The sequence below is a fragment of the Thermobia domestica genome, chromosome 13, assembly GCF_964235325.1.
Source record: "Thermobia domestica chromosome 13, izTheDome1.hap1.1, whole genome shotgun sequence".
Taxonomy (NCBI): Eukaryota; Metazoa; Arthropoda; class Insecta; order Zygentoma; family Lepismatidae; genus Thermobia; species Thermobia domestica.
In genome coordinates this window covers 58,392,211-58,413,995 of record NC_137466.1, presented here as the reverse complement: position 1 = coordinate 58,413,995, position 21,785 = coordinate 58,392,211, and positions in this window count along the sequence as shown.

Sequence of the window (21,785 nt, the reverse complement as noted above, 5' to 3'; positions counted from 1 at the left end):
CCAGATCCGGATCCGGCCATCCCTAGTAGAAAATGACCGATATTAGTGTCGAATCCATGGTTTTCGCGGTCTCTGAGATCATGGTGAAACTGATCACATTAACTTCCAAATTCACCTCATTTGACTTTGGGCCGAGGGTCATCGGGGGGGGGGGGGGGGGTACCGAGACATATAAAAATAATCCAAAAAGACCGATATTATTGTCAAATCCATAGTTTTCGCGGTCGCTGAAATTAATGGTGACGTTTCCATTAGCGATGACTTTCAAATTCAGCTACCATTATATGCGGGCTTTGGTTCACCTGCGGGGGGATTACCAAGACATATAAAAATAATCCAAAATGACCGATATTAGTGTCAAATCCATAGTTTTCGCGGTCTCTGAGATGGATGGTGATATTCCCACAGGCGTTGACTTCCAAATACAGTCCCCGTACGAAGAATGAGTATTTCAGCTAGTCTAAAATAAAACTTACTCTACCTATTAACATACTCACTTCTTGTCTTGTATGGGAATTTTCAATAAAATGTTTTGAACTATATAAATTTTGGATAATTTATTATTTTCAAAGTTCTTGTTTCTTTTGGACCAAAAGTAATGTTTCGTATATATATACAATGAAGGAGGTGGAAGTGAAGTGCATTCTCAAAAACTAGAGCAGGTTCATCAAACAGTTATGTCTTAAAATCAGGTAGTATTTCAGCGCTTGCAATTTAAAAAAAAAAAAAGCAATATTTTTAAAATATGACATACTGAAAAATTGATTTGCGCCACATGGTCATACAATAGCACAATAACTGTACAAACAGAATTGAAATAAACATGAATATAATATGAGAACGAAGTCACATCTCCAAGTTCCTCTTCATAATAACTCGAAAACAATTGCATACAAAAGTGTGCAACTCTTTAACTTACTGCCTAATCAAATTAAGTCTCTTACCAAACATGAAAGTCTCAAAAAATCAGTACGTAGTCTGTTTCTAAACCACTGCTTTACAGTGTGGAGGAATACTTGCAAACTGATGTAGGTTCTGTTAGTCGGAAATATAATTTTTGTGTATATTATACTTCATCATTATTTCTCGATTATTGTCTATTTTCCTAAGTTTTCCTTGACTATGCAATATCTGGTTACCGTAACTTGTAACTTGTTACCCTCGGACAACACATGTGCTCGTGTACTACTACTACTACTACTGCTACTACTACTACTACTAATATTACTACTACTACTACTAATACTATTACTACTACTACTACTGCCACTACTACTACTGCCACTACTACTACTAGTACTACTCTGCTATTAATACTACTACTACTATTACTACTACTGCTACTACTACTACTACTACGACGACGACGACGACTGCTATTAATACTACTACTACTATTACAACTACTACTACTGCTACTACTATTACTACTACTACTACTACTACAAATAATAATAATAATAATAAAAATAATAATAATAATAACTTTTTTAATGATTTGCAAAACCTCTATTCTTTAATCGAATTTCAAAACTTTATACGTATAGACAGGTCCCTCAAATTAGCACATACAGTCCCACTACAAAAAAAACAAGTGTCTTTTCTAGTCTATGACATCCCTCATATCGGAACAGTCTAAGCATACAAACCTTTATGTAAGCGATAACATTTTTAAAAATCAATATCATTTCTTTCCGTCTAAAATGATGATAATCATAAATTCAATTGATCAGTGTTCACCGAAAGCGCATTTGCGTAATAGAGTTTTAATTAAGCAGAACAGCATATTAATATTAGTACTGATAGTTATTTTTGCCCCAGTTATACATATTAATTGATGTTCGAATTTGTTCCCATGGAAGTCGAAAACTCTCGTTTAAATAATAATGCTTTATTAATTATTAATGGATATGTGTTTGCTGAAAACATTACGTTTTATTGACGATGAAATTGAGAGCGAGAGAAAGTATTAGTGATATTTAATATAGATGACCATTTCATTTTCACGGCAAGGACTACAGAATGAGACAATATATATATATATATATATATATATATATATATATATATATATATATATATATATATATATATATATATGTATGTATGTATGTGGGGGGGATTTCTAATTATACGAGGTTAGTTTAAAATATTTCTGGAATCAGCACATATTAATTGGAACTAGTGCTCTCAACGGGTCGGTCGTGTCGAGTTGAAGACCGACCCGGCTGGACCTGTGACCCGAATTGACTAATCCGACCCGACCCGAGCTGACCCGATTGACCCGACCCGATAACCTGACCCGATTGATCAGACCTGACAACCCGACCCGAGCTAACCAGACCTCACAACCCGAACCAAGTCACCTGATCTGACCCGACAACCCGACCCGAGTGGCCTGCCCCGTGTGAGCGGGAGGAAGTGAGATTGCATGATATGAATAAATTACCAAAATAATTAATATTCGAAAATGCAAATGTGGGAGGAATCTTTATATGTAAACTGATAATTACTTTAAATTACTGCAACCTCCAGCCACAAAGTAAATTTACTAAAATTTAGTTCAGTCGGTAGAGTCTTAAGTTGAATAAAATTAAAATTTTGAAAAGTAAAATAAGATTCCTGTTAGCATGAAACTCTACAAGTAACTTACAGGTTAACTATGGTTTTAACACCCATCCTGTATGCGAAAGATACCCAAAATACGCTCATCGTATTCACGATCCATTGATAGACCCAGCTTCTGGCCTGAAAAGGAAACAAGATAGACAAAAGGGTAACACATTACCTTGCGGCCATACTGCAAACAAGAATAGAAGTCAAAATTCCAGTGGTAATCCTTTTTTAATGCACCACTTCAATAATTCCAGATGCACAAAATATTTTTATATTACAGAAGCACTCGCGCGCGCGGTCTTGCTATGAGACCTGAGAAAAAAAATAAAAATATTTCTTTTTTTTTAAATTTCTTTATCACACTTTTGAGCTCTCAATTGTAATCGTTCGTGCACGTTTATGGTTATTGCGCCGCGCTCTTCTTACTTGCAGTGTCTCTGCTTTCACTATTGTATACACTTCCTGGTAGGATTTCTTCCGTTGTTGGGGACCATGCTCCTTTCCCTCTTGTCGTGCTGCTAGGCTCTTTCTACCGTCATCTTTCCTCTGACATTGGATTTCTGCTCCACCAGTGGCGGTTCAACGGGGTAGTCATTTGTGCGATAAAACTAGCGAATAGGTTTATATGTGAAGAAAGTTCTCACTATACTGTCATCATGTGACACACTGACGTTATATTGGACTAAACCCGCCTACTTAATACAAGCAAAAGGCTCAGTTCTTGTATTAAATGATATTTAAATAAGCTATGCTATGATTTAGCATCAGACATTGCCTACAGGATCAGGCATTGAGTTTGTCTTCATTAATGCTGTTACTAACTTTAGTTTTCACTGTAAGTAACGTTAACAGGTGATACGGCGTATGACGTAAAACTGCAAAAAGTTACAACTTGTGAAAAGCACTTCACAAAATATATGGTAAAGCATTGTCTCTTCCCACTAGTAACTTTTAATACATGTTGCGCTTAGTATTATATCACCACGTAGATTTTTTTTAAACCGCACTTTTGTAAATGTTAGTGCTACCTCCTACGCTCTCATTCCACTAAGTGAATATTAGTTCGGCGTAGACGAAGATTTACCGGAGGTAAATTATCTATTAATGCTCATTTCCAAGCACACACGCACTAAGTATATGTTTGTAACTAAAGCACTGTTATTTCGAACACATAGCTGAATGCTACAAAGTTTCAAGTAACTGACGGTTAACAAGACTCCGAATTTCGTGTTCGATGTTCACTATATCGCGATTCAAGAAGAACCGACCTCTCTGGTTGTCCCCGGTAATGTTATATTCACTTCAAGGTTCATTGTTCGCTCCAACTTTTGGGTTGGGCCAATCTACTATAGCCTGCTTCCCTGGAATAGGGGTGAAAGGTACATCCCTCACCTGTAAGCTTCCAGTGACCTAGATAATTCTATATACAACACTTTTTCATATTCTTTTGCACTTTGTAGTTCACTTCAATAACATCGTTAACAGTCACTATGCGTGTTTGATAGCTTAGTTATTAAGCTTCAGTTTAGTATATTACACTCACTCACACTGTGCTGTATTTACTAGAAATATTAAAATAAACACCAAAGTTATTCAAACTTGGTCACTTGACATGTTTACCTACACGACTTGACAGGTGGTACCACCTATCGGCGACACCAGGAACTGTCTGTACAAGTGACATTGAATATAGCAAATTACTGAAACTGATGCATTGAAGGATTGTGCTTATTAGTTGATTACTTCTGTTAATTAAACAATTTAAATAAGCTACACCAAATGCAAACAAATTAAAATGACTCTAAACAAAGCTGAAGTAGCCTGACACATCATAATAAGCATTATAGAACTGTTTGAGAGTTCGCTTCTCTCTTGCAACAGTATTGCATCTCGTCTAGGTTTAAAAAAAACTGAGGTTTGTGTTTAGTCTCTCTGAATACCTTCCACAACCATCAACTAGGCCTAAAACTGCCATTAGTACAAGCCATTTGTAATAAACAAAATATATATCGAACTAAACATATCTAAAACTACGGGAACACCCAGAAAGTTTATTTACATAACATAACACATATTATTATAACCAATCATATATCAGCGGAGCAGACGACAACTATCTTTTGACAGAGACATCTAGCGGATGTCACGGAACAATTACAAACAGCGTTCTAGACAGCTACCACTATAACTCAAGTGGACTCGTCCATAATTTTGAAATTGTCAACTTCCCTTTCTCTGAGAGTGTTCCGTTGACCAAGGGACGCTTCAAGAGTCTAACATGCTAAAAATGGGTGTGTCTTAAAAAAATAACACCTCTTTGTATCCTGCATTCTCTCATCGATACGCTAAAATTTTTATGACTTTTAAAGCATTGTATTTGTGGGCACTGTGTCTCGGTAGTGATAGTGTATGCTACTACCTACAACAACACTAGGAAATGAGACTAGCTATCCATCTAAGCAAAACCTGAAGCTCATAGGTATTCTATCCTTATAAAGATGGTTACCTTGATTCCAATATCTTCCACGACGTGGGAGTCCAAGGCTCCGTTAGGAACACATGCTTTCTTTAAGTTTTTTTTTTCTGTGAGGCCTTCGCTGCCTCTCTGCCAGCAAACTAGCGTATCTAAACTATAGAATTTTCTCTCTTCTTCGAAATCAATATTAATTAATATCAAAATATCATTGCTTCACTCTGAAGTCCCGTCCTGTTGTTCGTTAATATTCAGTTATATAACAAAATAAACGATATATATACATAAAAATACAAATAAAAGTGATATGCTACCGCTGATACGTATGTAAATATCAATAAACTTTATATGCAAATCCCTAATTAAATGGTAATAATATTCATAAATTCACGCAAAAATTAAATATGTAAATCATCTTAAGACACAGTTCATGTGACGTTCACATTATTCCCCTCCTAAGGAAATGCAACCGTTAATCGCTTAATCGTTGCATTTTCTCAGAAGAGGTGCCAATATACTTTACGTAAATCACATACATATTCCGTATATACTAAACTTTACACAAAATTTCCCTAAATACATCAATATATTCTAACAATAATAAAATTGTAAACTAATCACTAATAACAAATAAAAATAATCCCTAACATGTCATAATCACTTCATAACTTATCATTTTATACGAGATTTATCTCTCTACATTATATCGTTATTCATCTGTAGTATTACACTCCGCGCAACAACTCTCTTGAACGCCAGACGTAAGGAGGTGCGTCTGGGAGTGTATACTTCTTCAGCTCTCCATCCTGTATGACGCGCTGTGTTTACTTCCTGCTTCTCCTACGTCATCAGGTCAGCTGGGTCCTGAGGAGGCGTGGCTTCACGCTGCACGTATTTCTTCAGGTGAAACACGTTTCTCTTCATTAACACTTCTCTAGTCTCAGGATCACCGAGCGTGCAGACATTATTCTGCGCAGTGGAGAGTGTCAAGTAAGGTCCCGTGTAAAGGAGCATCATCTTTTTGGTTATGCCAGAGAAAGCGTCAGACTTGGGAAAAGCTCTCACCAGTACCAAATCTCCAACCTCGAAACGCGCTGGTTCGCGACGTTTATCGAAGGCCTTCTTTCTTCGCTGTGCTGACTTCTTCAGATTACTTGCTGCTAGCTCGACATAATATTGCAACGATTTGTGTCTCTCAACTTCTGGGATCTCGAATAATCTCGCCAATTCTCTAGATGGTGATTCTCCCAGGTGCACTTGATATGGACTTAAACCAGTCGACAGATGTACGCTTGAGTTGATACACTTTTCGATTTTCTCAAGATGTTTGGGCCATTCCTTCTGCTTGTCATGGCACAATTTTCGTAACATTCTCACTGTCGATTTCACACCCACCTCCGCCATATTTCCTTGGGGATAGTACGGAGTACTATAGATGGGCTTAAGGTTTAAGTCCGAGAGTTCCTTCTTCCACTTGGCACTTGAAAACTGTGTCCCATTGTCCGTCAATATGATCTCAGCAGACGGGCACAGTTTCAGGAACTCCTTCAGCTTCTTTAACGCTGTATCTGTGGTGGCCCTTCTGCACGCATACAGTCCTATCAACTTGGAGAAAGCATCCACGCATACAAGGATGTACGACACGTTGCCTACCCCCACAGGGAGAGGCCCCAACCAGTCCAAGCATACCATGTACCCGGGGCGGCGCACTAAAACAGGGTTCAGTGGTCCCGAACGATACATGTGAGGGGGGGATGCTTTCTGGCACAAACCACAGGAAGCTGAGAACTTCTTTATGGCATTCCTCATCTTCGGCCATACAAAATATTCGGTCAACATTGGTACAAGTTTGCTAGCAGACAGATGTCCTCGCTCATTGTGGTAATATTCCAACAATGGCTGCACAAGCACTTCCGGTATGCAAATCCGTAGACCGGAACGGTCACGTTTGCATAGCCGTCCATTCGAGAGCAAGTACTGGTGGTTCTCGCTGGCTGTTTTCCCTGAGTTTTCCTGGTTCTGCAGCTTTCTCTTGACGTCTCCAAATACAGGGTCAGAAGTTTGCAGCTCTGGCAACATTGCAATCAGTTCCCTTAACTGACTCGGAATGTGTGTCAGTATTGTCATAAGCGATCCATTCAACACTAATTTCTTTGCTTTATCAAATTGAACCCCTGTATTTGGTGGGTACCTGGAGTGGTAATCACTTAAATTGTCCTTAGACTTCACATACTCGAACTCGAATGAAAGCATGTTTAAAGTTAGTACCCAATGCATCAGACGCTGTGACGTAAGCCTACATAACAGCAGAAAACGTATCGATTGATGGTCGCTGCGAATTTTGAAGTGATTGCCTACCAAATAGTGCTTAAACTTGCACACGCCATCAATTACACCAGCCATCTCTTTCTCTGAAATTCCATAATTACGTTCTGCTGCATTGAAGATGCGTGACGTCATCCCTATTACACGGACCTCGCCATTGTCGTCCAGTTGATAAAGATGCGACGAACAACTTACATCGGAAGCATCGCATTCCAAAATAAGTTGTCGGTCAGGGAGTGGCTTCTTCAGCACTACTTTCTCTCTGAAGACTTCACGTATCTTTTGAAACGCTACGTCATGACATGGCAACCATTGATATTTCACTCCCTTCTTTAACAACTGAAACAATGGATATAATATTTCTGAATACTGCGTACTGAATATTCTGTAGAATTGACAGTACCCAATAAAACTTCTCAATTCTTTCACATTTCTAGGTTTACGAAATTCCATAACCTTCTCCAGTTTCTCCTGCGACTTCTCAATTCCAGCAGGCGAGAGGTCATAACCAAGAATTGAGATTCTACGCCGCGCAAATTGGCACTTTTTCAGTCTTAGGGTGAGACCGCCTACTTTTAATTTTCCCAAGACAATATCAAGATGGCGCAAATGTTCATCAAACGAAAATGACGATATAGTTACATCATCAACATAATGGCCACAAAATTCACGACACTCATCCCCGAGAATGGAATTGATCGCACGCACACATGAAGCCAAACTTTGCTTGGTCCCAAATGGTAGCTTCTTAAATACATACGTAATTCCGTCGTGAAGGAAACCTAGATATTTCTGGCTGTTTTCTTCAACTAGAATTTGCTGAAATGAATCGACTGCATCCAAACTCGAAAACCAACGCCTTTCACATAAATCTTGCAATGTACACAGTGCTGGGATTGGTTGATCGAATTCTGAGCGCGTAATGGCTCCGAGCTTACGCGCATCCAGGCAAGTCCTCAAGGTCCCATTCTTCTTCGGAACAATCATCAGTGGGCTAAGATAAGAAGTGGGATGTTTCTTTATGATACCCCACGCCAACCAACGATTTATGGTATTAGTTACAGCCGTTCTGTGTCGCAGAGGGTAAGGATACATCCTAGTCTTCATGGGTCGGTCATCGGTCACTTCAATGGAATGGCAGTAGTTCCTAACTGTACCGGGCTTCTCGTCAAATATGGATCGATGTTTGTAGAGCACGTCGTACAACTTTTGCTTTTCATCCCCACTCAAATCCGTATACTTTTCGACATGATCTCTGATATCGTCGGGGGTAGCCTGGGTTCGAACCTTCGCCCATTCCTGTGGCGAGTAAACAACATTTGCAAGTTCGGCTGCAGTTGGGAACTTCCCATCGTCCAACTGGCTGCGCAGGGTAGCCAACTCTCGCTGGTGGCCTCCACCTGCTGACGCTCGCTCGAACTGCTCCGTAGTCAGCGGTCCTCTCCTCGACACGCACATACTACTAACTGTGGGATTCTCACAATCAACCACATCCTCTTCGAACTCCCAGGATAATTTTCTTATGAAAAGGTCTTCTTCCTCTACTTCAATGTCTCGAAAAGAAACTTCTATATGGTGGGGGTGATTAAGCAAAAGGACGTTTCTCTCATAGTCTAAAATCGCCCTACTTTCTACAAAGAACTGTGAACCCAAAATGAGTTCACGGTTCAGCCCTTTCACTATTATTGCCGAAGTATAGTACTCCTTATCTGCAATAATAAGTTCTAACAATACTTGGCCGATGATCGACGCCACGGCGCGACCGAACGCTGAACTGACTCGAATGTTCGCAGACTTGATGAACGCTGGTGGGGGTCTCGCTTACGTATTTCTTCCCAACATTGCAGTGAGATCGCGGATATGCTAGCTCCACTATCCAATAAAGCCAGAATTTTACTATTAAATAGACCTACTTCTACCTCGGGAAGTGTTACTAAGTTATTATTGGGTAGCTTTTCGGTTGAACTTTCCAACAAGTCTCTAAAGATCGCATTCGTCGCGTCAAACAACTTTCTGTTTATTTTAATTTTGTCCCCATTTCTCTGTAATAACATAATTTCGGGATGACGAATGTCGTTATTTCCTTCACGATCGAAATGTGTGGTGCTAATTATACGTCTACAAGTTTCACAATCCCCATTCTCAAGTGTCTCTACAGTCTTTACAAGTGTCTCACTACTTTCTTCTTTTTCTTCTTCTAAAACATTGTTATACTCAATAACACAATTACGCATATTCTCAGAAATAGATTTCGCCGGTTGAATCTGAATATCCAGTACGCAAGTATTCAAGTCACCGCTCTGAGAACATGCGGACAGTTCTCAGTGGCGTTGACTAGTTCCTGGGCTATTCGCACGCAAGTTCCCCCGAGACGAGACTTGTCTCGAGGACTGCTCAGTCCTTTCGTTATGAACTCGGAGCTGGTTTACCTCCGCAGCATAGTCAGTGTTACGATTGCTATCGCGTGGTTGCGTGTTACCACGACCCCTATTCCTTCCACGTCTTTGCCCTCGATTGTTCTGATTTCTCGTTCGAGAATCTCCAGTGTCACGATCCTGACCACTGGAATTTCTCGAACGCCAATTGCCATTATTATTGTTACATCTATTTCCATTGCCTCTTCTCGTACCCCTATTGTGGTAAGGCCCATTGTCCCTGTGGAACCTTCTGTCTCTAGTGGGGTTACTCGGCCTACTGTTTCGTGGGGGGGAAGATCGTCCTGTATCTTCTTCTTCTTCCTCTACGGTGAGTGTATTTATTCCACTCCTATTATTGTTACTTGGTGGCTGGTACGTGGACTGTAGCTCACCAACAATACTTAATAGCTCATCTATAGAGCGAGGCTTCGATGAAACGATACATCTATAGATTGAGAATGGCAATTGACGTGGCAAAACTCTCAAAAGTACTTGAGGGGGTGAAGGGGGGTCGAGAATACTGTTGGTGTGTAGTAACTCCAACAAGTATTCAGTCGGTTTCTTGTTTCCCCGTGTCTCAAAACGTGACGTCAAAATGGAGGCGCGGAGATTAGCAAGTTTTTCTTCGCTGAGATAGGCGTCCTTGAAATGCCTAACAAGATCTTGGTACGTGTTGCATTTCTTTAAAGTCACCTGCACCCACTGACGTGAGATGCCACGAAAGCAGTGGGAGGAAAATGCCAGCCGTCTCTCCTCTGGTACACCCGTTAAGTCAAAATAATTCTCTAGCTCTACCAGAAAATTGTGGGCTTGCACCTCCGATTCGCCTCCTGTAAAAACAGAAAGAGACAGATCTCGGTGTAGTAGCCCTAATGCCGACGCTACCTGGCAAGTAGCCACACTACCATTGCTACTACTGACTTTGTTAATGTTTTGAGGGGGGCAGCCTGCTCGTCTGAGTTCTCACGCCTGAGAAGCTCAGGGAACTGTCCCGCATGGCTCGGTCCAGCGACCGGTGTGTCGACTCTCTCATGCGAGACAGAGGCTGTGTTTTGACAGCTGGAACCGTTTTCTCTCACCGACTCCTTTAACAGTTCCAGCTGTTCCTCCCATCTCAGTTCTGCTCTACGTAACTTGGATTGCAAATGACCCACTGAACTATCCACTGTTGCCTTCACTCTGTCTATTTCAGTAGAAACGGCGGCTACATTTTCCCCCACTCTCTCCATGTCACCACGTAAATGGTTGACATCCCGAGAGACCTGAGCGAGGTCTGAACCAAGGACCTCAGAAACCTCGCCTATCTTTTTCTCAGTATGTACCTCCAATTCACTGATCCTATTTTCTGTTGCCTCAACTGATGACTTTAATTCTTGGCAGGATGCTGCGATCTTGGATTCCAGAGCTTCCGCTGAGGAATCAATCCTTGCCTCTAGCTCTGTCACATTCTGAAGCATCTCATGCCGGAAACTGGCAGTGATCTGCTTTTCGACAGCCTCTAACCTATCTAGCATCGCTCTGCTAGCGTTCTCCTGCCTACTTGCTAATTCCGATAACGTTTTCTCTTGTACCCTTTCTTGCTTTTCTAAATTCTTTTCCTGGTTCTCTAACTTCTTTGAAATCTCCGAAAGTGACTTTTCGTGTTTACTTGATAATTCTAAAAGCGATTTCTCCTGCTTTCCTGAAATCTCTAATAGTGTCTTCTCTTGTTTTTCTGCCATTTCTTTAATCATGTGAAAAAGTGACGCGAGACACGGGTCAGTTATAGATGTGACTTGCGCTGAGGTGCTAGGAACCGGTTCCCTAACCTGCTCCGATTCGTTAGCCCTTTCATTACTAGCGGTGCCTTCTCCAGGCGGAACTACTTCCTGGAGAGAGGTGTTTACATTGTCTACAGAATCGCTCACGGTGTCCTGAGACTCCGATGGAAATTCCATTACTTGCGCAAATTGTTCGTCAATGATATTGTCGCCTACAAAGCCTTCCATCGGCTTAGCTTGCCTACGCGTTATGACCATCAAAGTGATTATGAACTCTAGATAAACAACTATGTGCTCTAATATGCCTAATCTGAATTCACTAAATATTATTCCCCTCCAAAAGGTTCAAAATTTTGCAACACACTTCAACAGAATAAATGCATATGACACAAAAATAATACACACATAAATGGTAAACTTTCTGGATGGCAGCGCGACAACCTGAAAAAAAACATCTACTGACACCCGCGTCTGGCTTGTACTAAATTATCGTAAAAACGTTGGGTATCTTTCATTTCTTGTGGTAACATATTTTACTGAACAGAAAAATGAAAAAGAAAAAAAAGACTTTAATTTAATTCTCTTGCCACAACATTTAATACTAAAAGCAAAATTTAGCAAGGGACATTTCTAAAAAAACATACATCCAGGATGGTGTGTGTGCCGAGCCCCACGCGCACGGCAGCCAAGTTCTTTGTGAACGGGAGGAAGTGAGATTGCATGATATGAATAAATTACCAAAATAATTAATATTCGAAAATGCAAATGTGGGAGGAATCTTTATATGTAAACTGATAATTACTTTAAATTACTGCAACCTCCAGCCACAAAGTAAATTTACTAAAATTTAGTTCAGTCGGTAGAGTCTTAAGTTGAATAAAATTAAAATTTTGAAAAGTAAGATTCCTGTTAGCATGAAACTCTAACTTACAGGTTAACTATGGTTTTAACACCCATCCTGTATGCGAAAGATACCCAAAATACGCTCATCGTATTCACGATCCATTGATAGACCCAGCTTCTGGCCTGAAAAGGAAACAAGATAGACAAAAGGGTAACACATTACCTTGCGGCCATACTGCAAACAAGAATAGAAGTCAAAATTCCAGTGGTAATCCTTTTTTAATGCACCACTTCAATAATTCCAGATGCATAAAATATTTTTATATTACAGAAGCACTCGCGCGCGCGGTCTCGCTATGAGACCTGAGAAAAAAAATAAAAATATTTCTTTTTTTTTAAATTTCTTTATCACACTTCTGAGCTCTCAATTGTAATCGTTCGTGCACGTTTATGGTTATTGCGCCGCGCTCTTCTTACTTGCAGTGTCTCTGCTTTCACTATTGTATACACTTCCTGGTAGGATTTCTTCCGTTGTTGGGGACCATGCTCCTTTCCCTCTTGTCGTGCTGCTAGGCTCTTTCTACCGTCATCTTTCCTCTGACATTGGATTTCTGCTCCACCAGTGGCGGTTCAACGGGGTAGTCATTTGTGCGATAAAACTAGCGAATAGGTTTATATGTGAAGAAAGTTCTCACTATACTGTCATCATGTGACACACTGACGTTATATTGGACTAAGCCCGCCTACTTAATACAAGCAAAAGGCTCAGTTCTTGTATTAAATGATATTTAAATAAGCTATGCTATGATTTAGCATCAGACATTGCCTACAGGATCAGGCATTGAGTTTGTCTTCATTAATGCTGTTACTAACTTTAGTTTTCACTGTAAGTAACGTTAACAGGTGATACGGCGTATGACGTAAAACTGCAAAAAGTTACAACTTGTGAAAAGCACTTCACAAAATATATGGTAAAGCATTGTCTCTTCCCACTAGTAACTTTTAATACATGTTGCGCTTAGTATTATATCACCACGTAGATTTTTTTTTAAACCGCACTTTTGTAAATGTTAGTGCTACCTCCTACGCTCTCATTCCACTAAGAGAATATTAGTTCGGCGTAGACGAAGATTTACCGGAGGTAAATTATCTATTAATGCTCATTTCCAAGCACACACGCACTAAGTATATGTTTGTAACTAAAGCACTGTTATTTCGAACACATAGCTGAATGCTACAAAGTTTCAAGTAACTGACGGTTAACAAGACTCCGAATTTCGTGTTCGATGTTCACTATATCGCGATTCAAGAAGAACCGACCTCTCTGGTTGTCCCCGGTAATGTTATATTCACTTCAAGGTTCATTGTTCGCTCCAACTTTTGGGTTGGGCCAATCTACTATAGCCTGCTTCCCTGGAATAGGGGTGAAAGGTACATCCCTCACCTGTAAGCTTCCAGTGACCTAGATAATTCTATATACAACACTTTTTCATATTCTTTTGCACTTTGTAGTTCACTTCAATAACATCGTTAACAGTCACTATGCGTGTTTGATAGCTTAGTTATTAAGCTTCAGTTTAGTATATTACACTCACTCACACTGTGCTGTATTTACTAGAAATATTAAAATAAACACCAAAGTTATTCAAACTTGGTCACTTGACATGTTTACCTACACGACTTGACAGGTGGTACCACCTATCGGCGACACCAGGAACTGTCTGTACAAGTGACATTGAATATAGCAAATTACTGAAACTGATGCATTGAAGGATTGTGCTTATTAGTTGATTACTTCTGTTAATTAAACAATTTAAATAAGCTACACCAAATGCAAACAAATTAAAATGACTCTAAACAAAGCTGAAGTAGCCTGACACATCATAATAAGCATTATAGAACTGTTTGAGAGTTCGCTTCTCTCTTGCAACAGTATTGCATCTCGTCTAGGTTTAAAAAAAACTGAGGTTTGTGTTTAGTCTCTCTGAATACCTTCCACAACCATCAACTAGGCCTAAAACTGCCATTAGTACAAGCCATTTGTAATAAACAAAATATATATCGAACTAAACATATCTAAAACTACGGGAACACCCAGAAAGTTTATTTACATAACATAACACATATTATTATAACCAATCATATATCAGCGGAGCAGACGACAACTATCTTTTGACAGAGACATCTAGCGGATGTCACGGAACAATTACAAACAGCGTTCTAGACAGCTACCACTATAACTCAAGTGGACTCGTCCATAATTTTGAAATTGTCAACTTCCCTTTCTCTGAGAGTGTTCCGTTGACCAAGGGACGCTTCAAGAGTCTAACATGCTAAAAATGGGTGTGTCTTAAAAAAATAACACCTCTTTGTATCCTGCATTCTCTCATCGATACGCTAAAATTTTTATGACTTTTAAAGCATTGTATTTGTGGGCACTGTGTCTCGGTAGTGATAGTGTATGCTACTACCTACAACAACACTAGGAAATGAGACTAGCTATCCATCTAAGCAAAACCTGAAACTCATAGGTATTCTATCCTTATAAAGATGGTTACCTTGATTCCAATATCTTCCACGACGTGGGAGTCCAAGGCTCCGTTAGGAACACATGCTTTCTTTAAGTTTTTTTTTCTGTGAGGCCTTCGCTGCCTCTCTGCCAGCAAACTAGCGTATCTAAACTATAGAATTTTCTCTCTTCTTCGAAATCAATATTAATTAATATCAAAATATCATTGCTTCACTCTGAAGTCCCGTCCTGTTGTTCGTTAATATTCAGTTATATAACAAAATAAACGATATATATACATAAAAATACAAATAAAAGTGATATGCTACCGCTGATACGTATGTAAATATCAATAAACTTTATATGCAAATCCCTAATTAAATGGTAATAATATTCATAAATTCACGCAAAAATTAAATATGTAAATCATCTTAAGACACAGTTCATGTGACGTTCACACCCGACAACCCGATCCGAGCTGACCCGTTTGGGAGCACTAATTGGAACATAGAGTGGGGCCGAAGACAATTCTATTTTCAAAACTTTATATTTCGCAAACTTAAAAAGATACTTACATTGATCTATTGGATCATGTAGAGCTGCAGTAAGATAGTTGGTAAGGTGCCTACAAGGCAATTGTGCGGCTCGGGTTCAACTCCAGTAGAGGCAAGAAATCATTCTTCTCGTTCTATCTTTGTAAGGTTCCAATGCGAAGGAAGTGACAATTTTTTTCTTTTCGCTCTGTCTTTGTGCTTGTTCCAATGCGGAGGATATGAGAAATTTTCTTCTCGTTCAGTCTCTGTTTTTATTCCAAAGTTAGACATGTCCAAGAATTATTTCCGGAATATTGTGACAAATATTTTGAATTTTGGTAAACGATGCTTCCATGGAAGGAAAAAAAACTATGACTCGACCTGTTCTATAATATTCCTTAGCAGAGAAAAGCACAACGTACAAGAATACAAACAAAATTAAAAATTACAAGAAAAAAACGGAATAAAATTAAAAAGAACTTACGAATTTTCATAAAATAATACGGTTGATAATTAATGAAAATATACACATCTGGGAATGTATAAAAAAGTATTTTGTGAAACAATTGTACATTTTGGCTAGCGTAAAGGCACAGCTTCGATTTCTGATGGGAGATCATGTGGTTCAGATTCCACATTAAGCTGGGGGTTCACGTCTCTGGTCTTGGTACTTAACGGGACGGTAATTTTATTTCAGCCAACCTATTAATCTGTACATTCGTGTATTAATTTCATTATTTATTTATTTGTGTATGTAATTTGTTATTTAGGCAGCAAGTTTCTTAAATGTATACGATCTTGAACTTCTTGAAATGTAATTACTTATGTGTTTTTTATATTGAATTCATACAATCATATGCAGAGATAAGTAACAAATTAGTTATTGCGTAATGTATATCGAACAAACTAAAAACAAAAAGGATTCGATTATAAGAAAATGTTTTGGGTACAATAAACTTACTATGTCGTTTAACCAACATGTTATATTATACATAGACTATAAATGAAATCACAATAGTTTGTGTACGAAAACGCACTAACTCGTGGAATCTCATAATATGAATTTTAATTATTAGTTAATTTGTTTTACTGAAGTTTGAAAACATTTGAACGGCTCGGGGAAACATAACGGTTTGTCACAATTTTCTAATTTTCGAGTAAAACAGAAAAAGAAATTTCAACGTTTGCATTCAATTCAATGCACTGATATACACCAAACAAACTTCTCCTGTCATATTGAGGTACATTTGCGAAATTCAACTACCTACATACTGTTCTGTGGTTCAATCTCAACCTGTTCCACCTAATAACTCAATTTCACCGAAGGGCCCGCGGTGGCTCAGTGGTAGATCGTTCACCTCTGGTGCTTCGGGTCCCGGGTTCGATCCCAGCCCCCACCAAGTGAATTTTGTGGTGAACAAAAAAACGTGTGCGTGGGTTTCCTCGGGATTCTCCCGTTTCCTCCCACTTACTTCATTCCATAATTTCATTCATTACTCATCATCACCGTCTCCTTGAGCCTCACCAGCATAATCGTGAGACGTGAAAACTCAAAGATTTCATTTCATTTCATTTTCAATTTCACCGAAGTGTGGTGCTTACCATTATGTATGCCCGAGATGTTCATTTAAAGTGGTTCCGATCTTAGGTCAAATATTAATAATCGTCATAGTAAACTCAAAATAATCAACGAATGACTTTTTATTATTTTCCTTTCCTTCTATTTAAGAAGTTTGGTTTATTAAAAGTTACATAGAGCCGTCCGTGTGTCCGTCCGTCCAGGAAACAAATGAATCCCAAGAACTACTTGATGAATCACAACCAAATTCGGTCAGGTTGTAGAGAGTCATAAGTTAGGAATCGAGTTTGTTGATGGAGGTAAGATTCAAACCGGAAGTAGTAGAAACCAACCATTTCCGGTTTTTTACGTTCATCACTATAAAGCAAATACGATAATTGATACCGAGGAGCGTTTTCTGCAGTCGATTAAGATTCCTAAGAACACATTTAACATCCATTCTAATATCTAAACTAAACCGGAAGTGATAGAAATCCACCACAACTTCCGGTTTCAATATAGATCTACTTAGAACAAAAACGATAAGAGAGAAGAGCAGTGATTGTGTGATCAAGATAGTAGTGTGTAGTAGACATTAGCAGTGTCCAGAATGGAGCGATATTGGTCCCAATTAGCCCGTCTGTAGCAGTAGACTTTCTGACAAGGTGGCTAAGGTAGAGCCGAGGAGTACAGTGGAGCTGCAAGTTTGAAATGAAATGAAATGAAATTTTTGAGTTTTACGTCCCACGTTTATGCCGGTTAGGCTAAAGGAGACGGTAATGATGAGAGATGAATGAAATGGTGGAATGAAGAAAGTGGTAGGAAACCTGGAGAACCCCGAGAAAACCCACGCACACGGTGTTTGTACACCACAAAGTTCACTTGGCGGAAGCAGGGTTTGAACCCGAGACTCCAAGCACCAGAGATGAACGCTCTACCACTGAGCCACCGCGGCCCCTAGCTGCAAGTTTGATAGGCATATGACCGCCACCTACAGATTCACTCACATCAATATGTACTGTCTACTTTGTGAGAGAGATGTTGATGTGATGACAACATCAGGAGTAATATTGCAGATGAGGCGTGTAGGGTTTGGTAAAACACGGAACTCGCCACGGAACACGGACCCAGCTATTTTTGCCACGATGTCACCGGCTATGAATGTTTAGACCCACAATAATAATATAGTGCCTAAAGATAGAATCTGTGTATTAAAAAAAAATCATAGTTGGGTGCTTTACCTGGATGAAAATAGATGGTGACAAAACTGACAGTGTGACCTCGAAAATACGAATATAGTCGTGACATTATGCTCAGGAAGGTACAGTGTGAGCAGAGGTGGAACTGTGACTGCTCGATAAGGAACGTTGGCTAACACCTGTAGCTGTACATCCGTAGACTCTTGGACCAAATGGAGCGTGTGACGGAGTAAGTGGTACTTAGGAAAGTAACAGGAGAGATGTGGCGCAAGATATGTTTCGTCAAGTGCAAAGGCTGGAATGTGTTCTTCTTGAAGAAATTGTGCAAGGAGCACATGATGGGTTAAGACTGACGGAATGTTAAGAAAAAGTAACTTATAAGCAATAATGATACTTAGTATACAAGTGTATGTAAAAGTACCGATATTAAACGTAAACTTCGATTGGTTGAATTTGAAAGCATGAAGCTGTAAATTAAACAGTAGCTTTGCTACATACATGATCTGATTCAGGATATGGTTCTGATTAAAAGGATTAATATTCTATAAAGAAATCGTAAGGAAGCGTAATTGGTCCTCAGCAGTTATTGGATGGCGTAGTGAAATTGCTGACGGTGTTGGAGTGTCAAAGGAACATATTGACATAAGTTCTAGCTTAGCTGGATCAGATAGAGGCTTAGCTTTATACTTGTAGATATAGGTAGGGAGACATTTAGAATATCCGTAGCAATATATGATAGTTTCTCAAGATTTGGACAACTTTTTGTAGGATGTTGAAGTTAACAGTAGCTGTATTTGATGGTATTCGAATACTCTGTCAGACGTTAATTCTATTGTTGGCATTTCTTGCAACTAATAGGCAAAGGTACTGGTGTGCGTGATGATTCAACTTTATAACGACGCCATTATATACATGCACCGTTAAAAAAAAGTTGGTCGATCAGTAGGAACGCGGACTAAGTATGTTGGGCCCTGGTTGTTATTGATACGTATACAACGTTTGACAGGTAGTTCTTCTTGATGTAATTCAAAATAAATTTCGTCATCAATAAAGTCAGATTGTACCCAGGAATGACGACTGATAACATTGGAGGAAGCCGTAGTGGAGGTGAGATTTTCGTCGCTCGAACTTAAAGTCACTGTCTCTGCTTTCAACCAAAAATTTCGTAAGTAGCCTTGTTGTGGACATGTGTGGCGAAGTTAGGATTAGTCGATTTCAGGATTATTCCCCAACGTGTCTTGACGATTCGGGACGAGGAACATACTTTACTAGTCGCTAGAAGACAGCGCGAATTGTGTAATATTTCGGATCGTAATCTGTTAACAAGAAGTTATATACCGTTTCTTGATGTAAAATGAGTTGATTTTCAGTGGAAGCGGATACCCAATCCATGTTGGTGTTGACAGTGGTAGCAACTGTAGGATCTACGATCGGTGTAAGCCGTTGTTTCTTAGAATCTAATGTTTGCATGACAACGGAAAGGAGATCTGGAACGAATTCGGTGACCGTTAGTTAGACATGTCGCATGAATTGCAGGAACACTAGTGGTAGGTTGTAATAGCATGTGGTGCAGGTAACAATACGCAGTTGCGTTTATTGGCGACCATGTGGAGTTGTTTGAACAAGGATTGATACTCCAGAGCATTAACAGAGTCCGCCATGAGGATGAAGAATCCTAGGGCCGAAGCCCAAAAGAATATGAAAGAAAATGAGAAGGGCGTTTGATGAAGTTCAAAAGATAAGGAACGCTTCGAAAGCGATACTTTCGTCAATCCTCTAAAAAAGTGCTGTATTTGTGTCTTGCTCCCAAGCACGTATTGCAATACCTGGTCCTCGGTGACATAGTAACAAACACAACAGAGATTAAGTTTCTTGGTTAAGTATGCCAAAGTGCTTTTTAATGCTAGCTTGTAGGAGAGGACCAATATGGCTACAAGCTCTTTCAGGAGAAGATTTGATGGAAAGGTAGGAAAGAAGTAATAGTGGCTGGTCTAAATGAAGGTAATTTATTTATTTACTTTATTATGTCATCGTGTGAACCATTTTGATCTTTGGGATCATAATCATTAGGAATTGAGGAGGAAACTTATACATAGGTAGAACCTATATAACAAAACATATGATTGACATAGTACAAAAATATAAATAATAATAATAATAGGAAATTGATAGATCCTTATGAAGATGATAGAACAAGGCTTACAAATGGACAGAGCGGCATTGGAAAACAGATGTGCGTAAGCATTAAACGGTATAATGATATATATATATAATGATAAAATAATGGGAGAATGGGCGTGAATAATGACATGAGGTGTAAAGCATGGCACACGATTATCTTCTGCCTAGGAGCGACAGTAGGCTGATGAAGACGGGAAATCGGGATACGGACAAAATCTCGCGGCCGAAACATCGCCGCCCAAAATCTCGCCGGCCAAAACCTCGCGGGACAAAATCTCGCCGGGCCAAAACCTCGCGTGGCCAAAACCTCGCCGCCCAAAACCTCGCGTGGCCAAAACCTCGCCGCCCAAAACCTCGCGGAACAAAATCTCGCCGGGTCAAAACCTCGCGTGGCCAAAACCTCGCCGCGAATGAAACTTTTCTTTAAAATTTACCCAATGTGTTTCTTAATATGCAATTCCACATTACAAATAATAATAATAATAATAATAATAATAATAATAATAATAATAATAATAATAATAATAATAATAAGAAGAAGAAGAAGAAGAAGAAGAAGATGATGATGATACAAAACATCGTGTGCGTGGGATTTCTCGGGTTATTCCCGTTTCCTCCCACTTTCTTTATTCGATCATTTCCTTCATCCTGGTCATCTACGTCTCCTTTAACCTATAGGACATAATCAAGGGACGTCGTAAAAACTCATATATTATTTCATATTTTCATAGATATTATTAGATTTTTGTTAAAATTTTAAGTTTTTGGGTGTTCCAAAGTTCACGAAACTAACCTCGTTAGTTGTCGTTACTTTCCTTATGCAGACTTTCTTTCCCTATAATCAGTTTTAAAACATCCTGTCGCCCTCTCTTCACATTGAAATCCTCTAATACAGAAATGGAATTTTCATATGGTATCGCGGGACTTGGTCAAATAGCCGTGATACTTCTTCTGAAACAGCGTCTTTTATACCGTCATCCTTATCATCTGTTGGAACATTTACATTTTGGTCAGGCGAGATTTTGGGTATGGCGATATTTTGGGGCGCGAGGTTTTGGGTGGCGAGGTTTTGGCCAGGTGAGGTTTTGGCCCCGCGAGATTTTGGCTCGCGAGGTTTTGGGCGGCGAGGTTTTGGCCAGGCGGGGTTTTGGCCCGGCGAGATTTTGTCCCGCAAGGTTTTGGGAGGCGAGGTTTTGGCCAGGCGAGGTTTCGGCCTGGCGAGATTTTGGGCCGCGAGGTTTTGGGAGGCGAGGTTTTGGCCAGGCGAGGTTTTGGTCCGCGAGGTTTTCGCCGCGAGGTTTTGTACCCGAACCCGGGAAATCCTGTTACTTACATGAGGATTTACTGTGCAAAAGATGAGATAAATGTTCT